Source organism: Puma concolor, chromosome B4 (genome assembly GCF_028749965.1).
Source record: "Puma concolor isolate L17-30 chromosome B4, mPumCon1.1.hap2, whole genome shotgun sequence".
NCBI lineage: Eukaryota > Metazoa > Chordata > Mammalia > Carnivora > Felidae > Puma > Puma concolor.
In genome coordinates this window covers 130,710,891-130,720,358 of record NC_141673.1, presented here as the reverse complement: position 1 = coordinate 130,720,358, position 9,468 = coordinate 130,710,891, and the positions used below count along the sequence as shown (strand labels likewise).

Genomic DNA, 9,468 nt, shown 5'->3' with positions numbered 1-9,468 from the left:
TTGTCTTTCTCTGACTACTTTCGCTTAGCGTAATATCATCTAGTTCCATCCGTGTTGCAAATAGCGAGATTTCATTCTTTTTGATCACTGAGTAATACTCCTGTGTGTGTGTGTACGTGTGTATGTATGTGTGTATAGAACACATCTTTTTCCATTCACCAGTCAATGGACATTTGAGCTCTTTCCATATTTTGGTTATTTTATTTATTTATTTATTTATTTATTTATTTATTTATTTATTTATTTTGAGAGAGACTGTGAGTGGGGGAGGGGAAGAGAGAGGGGGAGAGAGAGAGAGAGAGAGAGAGAATCTCCAGCAGGCTCTGCACCTCAGCATGGAGCCTGACTTGGGGCTTGAACTCAGGAAAGTAGGATCATGAACTGAGCTGAAACCAAGAGTCAGATGCTTAACTGAGCCACCCAGGTGCCCCTTGGCTATTGCTGATAGCACTGCTCTAAACATTGGGGTGCATGTGCCCCTTCAAATTAGCATTTTTGTATCCCTTGGATAAATTCCTAGTAGTGCAGTTGCTGGTTGTAGGGTAGGTGTATTTTTAACTTCTTGAGGAGCCTCCATACAGCTTTCCAGAGCGGCTGCACCAGTTTGCATTCCCACCAATAGTGCAAAAGGGTTCCCCTTTCTCCACATCCCCACCAACATCTGTTGTTTCCTCGATCGTTAATTTTAGCCATTGTGACAGGTGTGAGGTGGTATCTCACTGTGGTTTTGATTTGTATTTCCCTGATGAAGAGTGACATTAAGCATCTTTTCATGTGCCTGTTAGCCGTCTGGATGTCTTCTTTGGAAAAGTGTCTGTTCATATCTTCTGTCCCTTTCTTCACTGGATTATTTGTTTTTTGGGTGTTGAGTTTGATAAGTTCTTGATAGATTTTGGATACTAACCCTTTATCTGATATGCCATTTGCAAATATCTTCTCCTAATCCGTTGGTTGCCTTTTAGTTTTATTGTTTCCTTTGCTGCTCAGCCCTTTAAAGATTATTTCCCTAGACTCGGGGCTAGATTGCATTTCTTTTAATGTAAAATTTTGAGCAAAGTATAACACAGAGAAAAAGGTACAAATCAAGAGAGTACCATATCATGGTAAGTCTTTCAATGTGAGCATCTCCCAAAGTAATTAGCACCTAAGTCAGGAAAGATTATGTTATTAACACCCCAGAAATCTCATGCCCCCGTCTAGTCCTACCATGGTCCTAGCGTCTAACATCATTACAGCAAAACAAAACAAAAAAAACCTCTACTGCTACATAATATACATACCTTAAAATTTAAAGTATATGGTGGATTTAGAATGTTCAGAGATGTGGGGCCATCACTAATCTAAGTTCAGAACATTCCGTCACCCCCAGAAGAAACTCTATACCCATTAGCAGTCACTCCCCACATTGGTTAGTTTTGCTTGTTTGTTAACTTGCTCATCTATAAATGGACTCAGTATATTTGACTTACTTTATGTTTGATTGCTCTCTCTTTTTTTTTAATATTTGAGAGACGCAGCATGTGTGTGAGCTGAGGAGGGGAAGAGAGAGAGGGTGAGAGAGGATCCCAAGCAGTCTCCGTGATGTCAGTGTTCAGCCCGATGTGGGGCTCGATCCCACAGACCGTGAGATCAGGACCTGAGCTGAAATCAAGAGTTTGATGCTTGGGGCGCCGGGGTGGCTCAGTGGGTTAAGTGTCCAACTTTCACTTCGGTCATGATTTTGTGGTTCGTGGGTTCGAGCCCTGTGTCGGGTTCAGTGCTGACAGCTCAGAGCCTGGAGCCTGCTTTGGATTCCGTGTCTCTCTCTCTCGTGTGCGCGCTCTCTCTCTCTCTCTCAAAAATAAATTGAAAAAAGAGTTGGATGCTTAACCAACTGAGCCACCCAGGTGCCCCTGTTTCTTACAGTTTCTAATCCTCATTGTGTATGGTTCTGGTTTGTTCATTCTCATTGCTGCATCCCATGATTTATCTATTTTACTGTTGTTAGACATTTGAGTTGGTTCTAATTGTATGAATGTTGGGTATGCATCTTTTGGTGAATATGGGTATACACCACGGTGTGAAATGTCTGGGACATATGTACATACTCAGTTGTACAGGATACTGTCAAGGAATTTTCCAAAGGACTTGTACCCTTGACACTCCCACGAGCAGGATTTGAAAGTTCCAGGTCCTCCACATCTTGGCTACACATGATATATCCTGTCATTCTTGTTTTAGCCCTTCTGGTGGATTAAAATGGTATTGTATTGTGGCTTTAATTTGCATTTCCCTGATGACAGATAAAGCTGAGCATCATTTTTACGTGCTTACTGGCCATTTGGATATTCTCTTTTGTGAAGTTTCCATTCAAGATTTTACTTTTGTCCATTTCTTCTATTGAATTGCCTGCCTTTTTCTTACTGATTTCCATTTCTTTGTTCTGGCTATGAGTCCTTTGTTAGATATATGTGTTAGAAATACTTCTCCCACTCTGTGGCTTGCCTCTGTGCTAGGTTACTTTTTATGCGAAGGGGAAATAATTTTATAACTAGATCAGATGTTAACATAATCTTTGTTGGCTGTCTTTGCCAGATTTTATATAAATCATGTGTCAGTCTTCTTGCAATTTTTTCTCTTGATGGATGATGTCATCATACTGGTGTGCCTGAAGCGTATAGGATTTGAGAGAGAGGAAATCTAGTGAGTTTTTGTGTTTTTGTTAAACTTTAGTTTTATTAGATTATTATTTAAGACTTGGCTATTTTTCTTTTCCTTTGCTGTGCAAGTTAAGGTGCGTCTGCGTCTGGTGTAGACACTGCGGGTTGCTTACCCTGCTTTCATTCTCCTCTCTCTGCTAATAGAAGCTTCATTTGTTCAGAGCTGCAGTGTGCATAATTAAAGCTGCTTGCTGATTTATGACTCTTTGAAATTAGGGTTGGTTATGTGACATGTTCTGCCAGTAGCCCATGTAGGAGAGGTCGGTTGGGTGGGAATTCCAGGAAAGCTGTTGCTTTTCTAAGAGAAAGGAACAGACTTAGCCGGCAGACATCTTCTGCCCGTCCTGTGTTCCTTTCTGGAAAGTGCTCCTGAGTCTCCGAGGCTTTGCCACTGTCCTGCAATCATGACGATGAGAGATAGGCGCTAAAGATAGCAGAGTTGGTCGTGGGTGGTGTCGTGGGGTCAAAGTATAAGCCTTGGGCTGCTTTCTTAGGTTGTCCAGAGAAAGACCGATAGGAGATGGAGATCTACTTCTATTTACGCAGGCTGGAAAGTTCCATGATTTGCTGTCTGCAGCTAGAGACCTGGGAGAGCTGATGGTAGAAATTCCAGCCTGAGTCCAAATGCTTGAGACCCTGGAAAGCCAATGGTGTAAGTTCTAGTCTGACGAAAGGAGAAGACCAATACCCTAGTTCAACAAGTGGGGCTGAGAGAGGGAGCATGTGTGAGCATGCTCCCCATGCCTTCAACTGATTGGACAAGGCCCACCCACACTGCGAGGAGCCATCTGCTTTACTCAGTCCAGTGATTCAGACATTAATCTCCTCCAGAATAATGTGGGTTTTTTCCCCCCAAGTTTATTTTGAGAGACAGCGCGCGTGCTAGAGGGGCAGAGAGAGAGAGAGGGAGACAGAGAATCCCAAGTCGAGTGTGGAGCCTGAGGAGGGGCTCAAAGTCACGAAACCGTGAGATAATGACCTGAGCTGAAACCAAGAGTCAGACACTTAACTGACTGAGCCACCCAGGTGCCTGCATCCAGAATAATGTTGAACCAGACATCTGGGCACCCTGTGTACCAGCCACGTTGACACAGTTACGCATCACAGCGGTCTTCCTCGTGGCCTCTTGTTTTATGAGAGGAGTATGGGGTAATTCCCCGGTTCAGGGTGTTCCCACATATGTTGCTGAATTCAGCCCCTAAGAAATACAGACATTACTCAGATTTCTTGGCTTACAAAATCAAGACTTGTGGCAGGTATGTGACGGTGCTCTAGGGGTGCGCCTGCCTGAGCTGCAGTGAGGTGGGGCTTTGCCACATCCTGCTAAGACAGAAATGCACCTGCGTTCCTGTGCGTGAGTCTGTGGATGTGGGCCCCCGGTCGTCTCAGCTGCGGAAAACCCCTTCATCCAACTGATGTTAAAGGCAGTTCAGAGACCACCGGGTGCTGGAGACCCAGAGGAGTGCTTCTGGTCCGGAGGGGCAATTCTGTCACCCGGCTTATTAGACGGAAGCATCTAGCTCTTGTCTCTCTCTGGTGTTTATCCCCAGGTCTTTGTTAGAGTAACAAACGGCTTTGAGAGGGAAAAGTCCTAAATATTTGTTACTGATTGAAAGATACTTGAGAAGATATGTGCTTGTGACTTCATTATTTGGGGCAAAATCAGCTTTGATTCCCATTATGAGTCTGGGACTCACATTATGCCCACGTGGGCCTAAAAGGTACCTGTGGCTTTTTGTCCTTTATACAGTTTTTTAATAATTTTTTTTAATGTTTATTTTTGAGAGAGAGCATGAGCAGGGCCACCTAATTGCTGAAGGAGGAATGGTTCCGTTTGGCAGTTTTCCACGCTTGGAGAACCAGCACTCGGAGATCACGGCATCATAGGCTTGTGCCGCCTCTTCTGGGGCCTGAATCCCGGCTCTGCGGGTCCCGCCAGGTGCCTGGGGTGCCCACTGGGTCCTCTCCTTGAAGGGTTGACTCCCTGCTCCACAGGGCACCTCCTTCATGCTTCTCGGTCTTAACCTTCCCCCGCCTTTGTTTCCCTGCCCTGAGTGGTAGCTACCACTGACCGAGCCTGCTTTCTTAGCACCTTCTAGTGTGTTCTAGAATGTACTTTTTATTTTCTCCCTCCCTCCACTCACCATAGAATAGAAATCTCTGCGGGCCAGGGATTCCATACCTCTGGTTTGCTGCAGACGTGAGGTGAGAAGGAATGAGTGGATGGTCCTCCAGGGGTGATTGCAAGACTTTGGGATGATGCCAAGATTTTTGCCCGAGCCCTGGACGGTTGGAGTTGCCTGTGGCTGAGCCGAGGAAGGAGACGGTGGAGCAGGTTTGGAGGGGGAAGGTCAGAGCGTGAGCTCTGGCCATGCTAGCATATTAACGTTTTATTTATTTTTGAGACAGAGAGAGACAGAGCATGAGCGGGGCAGGGGCAGAGAGAGAGGGAGACACAGAATCGGAAGCAGGCTCCAGGCTCCGAGCCATCAGCCCAGAGCCCGACGTGGGGCTCGAACTCACGGACCGTGAGATCGTGACCTGAGCTGAAGTCGGACGCTTAACCGACTGAGCCACCCAGGCGCCCCCATGCTAGCATGTTAGATCATCTCCAGGTGGAGACGTTGACAGGAAGATGTCCAAGCTCGGGGACACGGGGATAAACACAGGTGTCGTCAGCCCCTACACGACACTTAAAACCGTGAGAGTAGAGGCCAGCTCCAGGAAGAGTGGGGGACGGTGAAGGGGAGAGAACAGAGCCGGGAAGGGCCGATGCCGGGGCGCCAGGGAGATGAAAACTACCGAGGAGGTTGGAAACAGGAGCCCTGACTGACTGCCGTGAGCAGGAAAACCCGGGAGGACACCATGTGCTGGCATTCCAGAGAAGGACGCGAGGGGACCCACTGTGTCGTGTAGCCGGTAAGTCATGTAGGATGAAAACAGAGAATTAACCGTTGTATTTGGCACTGTGGGAGCCGTCCTTGACCTTGGCAGGAATTAACCGTTGCATTTGGGACTGTAGGGAGTCGTCCTTGACCTCAACAGGAATGGTTTTGGTTGAATGGGGGAAATAGAAGGTTGATGGCAGCGGGTTTCATAGAAAAAGGATGAATGAATGAAAGTCCAAAGGAACTCACTTGGTTGTAGGGATAATAGTTGATGGAGAAAAAAATGGGTTTCTGATTAAAAAAAAAAAAAAAAATCTTGGTGCAACTGTAAATGTATGAGTTCTGTCAACTCACTGGTTAGTCTCCTGCGTTGCAAGCCAGGCCTTTCAGGTCCTATCTGAAGAGAGAGTGGCTGGGCTGGGGAGGGGAGGCTTCGCGCAAGGCCGAGAGGGGGAGCAGGGTTTCCCCCCTTCTCTGCCGCATCTTCCACCGGCCGGCCCCTCGGACCAGGCCGGCAGGGAGATCCCGTTAGACACACCTCGATTTCTCCTCCCCTGGACTCCTTTTCAACTCTTCCTTCCGTCTGCTTACTGCTGGGCTACCTCGTTTCCCCTCGCGCAGTGCTTGTGTGCCTGTGTCTCATCTGTGTGCGTGTGAGCTGGAGAAGAGCTGGATTCCTCCCGGACGTGCAGTGAAGGGCCTCTGCTCGCCCTCACCGGCGGTTCTCCGACGCTTGCTTTAGAGAGAACCTTAGGCGTGAGCTTTTTTGAACTGGCATTTTGGGAGGAAGCGGCCGCAGCCCTGCCTATTTTTAATGCTTTCTACTGGGATTTGTGGATGTTTGTGTTCTGGTAACCAACATAATAGCTGTTTGGAATTGCTTTGTTAGCACTGTGAAAGGGGAATGTGTGCGTGTGTGGTGTAAAAGGTGGGGAGAAGCAGGAAAAGAAATGTTCAAGTCCTGTCTTCCTGCGTGCCAGTTGCTTTCGTGGGATGGTCAGAGCTGAATGACGAGATGCTGAATTTATTTCCCGAGCCGTGACCTGTGTGCATGTAAAAGACTTACAGAATATCTCCGTTTGTTTGTTTGACGTTAGTGATGATTATCTTGACATACAGAGGCCCTGGTTGCCTTCCCAAGGAAAGGCTTAGGAAGTGTAAAATGTCCTCATGGGCTCGCCTCTGACGTGCTTCATTCACCTCCTCTGGGGATTGTTTTCATTTCTGGCAGGTGTTAGCTCGCTCTGGTGGCAAATGCTTCAGCAAGAGCTTTCCGTCCAGGGGGTGTTCTTGGCCTCCTGGCTTAGCGTCTCCTGCTGGTGAAGAGACGCACATCGGGTCAGGGGACCAGGGATGCAAGGGCAGTGCGGTCTCTACGAAAGTCGGCCAGTTGCCATTTTGTCCTTCAGCCGGGGGCTGGCTCCTTGCGCCTGCGGGCCCAACTGGCTGCTGCCTCGGTGACGTGATGTAGATGGTGGTGACAAAGCGAGAGCTGTGGTGTGAGTGCACGGCCAACAGCAGTGCTGGTAAAGAGCCTGAGCATCCTGCCTGCCTCCCCGATGGGTCCTGTGCCTCCTCCACAGACCCAGGGACCACAGAGAGACTAAGGATGGCCCAAAGCCCGGATTGCCTCAGCGTTGGTTCCGCCATTCTGTGGGGACAGGACCCAGGCCCGGCACATGCTGCGTATGGGTAACTACTTGTAAGGAACAGTGAGACACATGCTAATGTAGCCAGAGACTGACCTCGAACGTCTAATCCTTTTCAGTGGTAGGAGCACATCATTGAGAATATGTCGTCTTTGTATAATTAACAAGGCAATTAGAGAAAGGGAGACTTAGCCTCTACGACACAAACTGAGCTCTTCTGTATCTAGCAAGACCGTGAGGGTATCAGCTTTAGATTGACTTAAAAGAAAAAAAAAAATCCGAGGAGGACAAAGGCACCTGAATTACAGACTTCCGGAGCCTGTTGAAGCACAGACCGCTTAGAAACAAAATCTCCGAGAGGCAGCCAAGATCTTTTCATTTTGAAAATGCTTTAATAAGTGTTGACAACACTGTTTTGCAAAATGTAAAGGTACTATACAAATTCTTAATACAAAAAGAATAAATTAAAAGCAGATTTCTTTTTAATTCTGCAACTTTGTCTACAACATACATCCTTTTCATTGATTACAGTTGAACAGAATCCAGTAAAATCATTTTACATGCTCTACAGTCAGTTTCAGGAGCAACCTAATCCTTTCTCCCCATTATTAAACTAGAGTCCATTTTACACAACGTGTAATAAACTATTGACATTAATGTATATGTAAAACTTTACACCTAGTTAACTAAGCAGTAACTGGTCATCTGATAGCACCTGGAGGGGGGTTTGCTATATTTAGAACTAACACTGAATGAAAACAAATCGGAATTTTAACAGTTTCAACACTCACCTGCATATAATAAAACAAAACAAAAAAAATCCACCTGTCTCACAACAAAGTCTGATGTAGGTGTTCCCAACAGTCTTCAGGCTAAACAGGCAATTTCTTACACGTATCCCAAGAATCCAGTAGGGGCTTATATCAGACCAGGGGCTTTATATTCCATCTTACTTTGTTTTTAAAGAAATCGGGATCTGGGAAGAGCTTGCAAGTGCTTGTACAAAACAGCTATTGTTTCCCACCACACTGGTCATGAATCATGTCGGTCTCAAAGGACTAACAGTATGTACATTTTGTAGTAACTGAACGCAGCTCAACAGTAAAACCTGTTTGACTTAATCTCCGTCTTTACTACCAGACTATAATGGTGTTTGTCTGAACTGGATTTCCCTCCCACCCCGTTCCTCGCTGCCTCCTGAATCCAAAACCCAAGCGTTGAGGAAGAATTTTCGTCTCTCATTCCTCGTAAACCCAACTGGGCTCAAAGCGTGATCCGATGGACGTCAGACCAGATTTGAAACTACGGTACGTGCTGGTCACCCCGCAGCCACGTAACCTTGTCACCTCCTCGGTTTCTCTCTTGACTTGCCCTGCTGCACACAGTTCAGTTTGATTATCTGTGTGTCACTGGAGAGAAAGAAAGATGGCCCGGTGCAGAATATTCTGAATGGGGATGGAAGAAAACCTGTGGGCTGTAGCTCTGATTGATCATCAAAATGAGGGCAACGAAAACCCCATCCCCTCCCTCCCCACGATCGCTTCATGGCATTGGAACCAATTTTGTTTCTCCCGCAGGGTTTCCCCAAAGGTTTTGTGAGGATGTCCCTTTCTCCAGCTGTTACCACCACAGAGCTGGTGTGCACGGAGAGGGGACACCGGGCCCTCAGTTGCCTAGAGCAGTCCCAGCCTCAGTGGGACCCCACAGTGCTTTCCAAGCTACAGCAGGAGGAGAGCACTGCCACTGAATTCATTGTAGTGTCCATCCTACCCTCCTGGTCTGGTAGAGTCTCTCATTACTCTCGGATTACACATACATAAAAAAAAACAAAGATTTTTCTTTTTACGCTAAAGCTAACTGTGGTTCTGTTTGCCCACAAAATTACCCCACCCCGGCTCCTGTCCCTGGCTGTCAAAATGCCTTTGCAATAGGAAGTCATTACAAGTGAGAAAAAGCGTCCCCTCCCCCGCCCCCCCCCCCCCCCCGTGCCACTAAGCACAGCGTACCCCCTCTGTGGAGACCGTGTTTGTGCCATTTGGAATAACCCAACGAAGAGTGTGCGCTCATTATTATAAAAGTATTTTTGAGGCCTTTGAAGATAGATGGCTTTCCGGTTGTGTATTAAGCAGAGCTCAAAACACATGTAAACGTGCAGCTCCCACACACCTTTTCTCTTCTTTCTTCCTCTCTTGGTGTCTGCAGACGAATGCGGGTACATCAAGGTAGCTGACG

General features: G+C 46.9%; 1 long non-coding RNA gene across 1 annotated transcript; it reads left to right on the top strand.

Annotated features, from left to right (window-relative positions):
- Positions 1–263: 263 nt before the first annotated feature.
- Positions 264–9,161, top strand: LOC147579507 (uncharacterized). The gene is made up of 2 exons (XR_015254016.1): positions 264–5,618; positions 8,377–9,161. It is a non-coding gene; the product is annotated as an uncharacterized LOC147579507 (long non-coding RNA).
- The last annotated feature ends 307 nt before the right edge of the window (positions 9,162–9,468 follow it).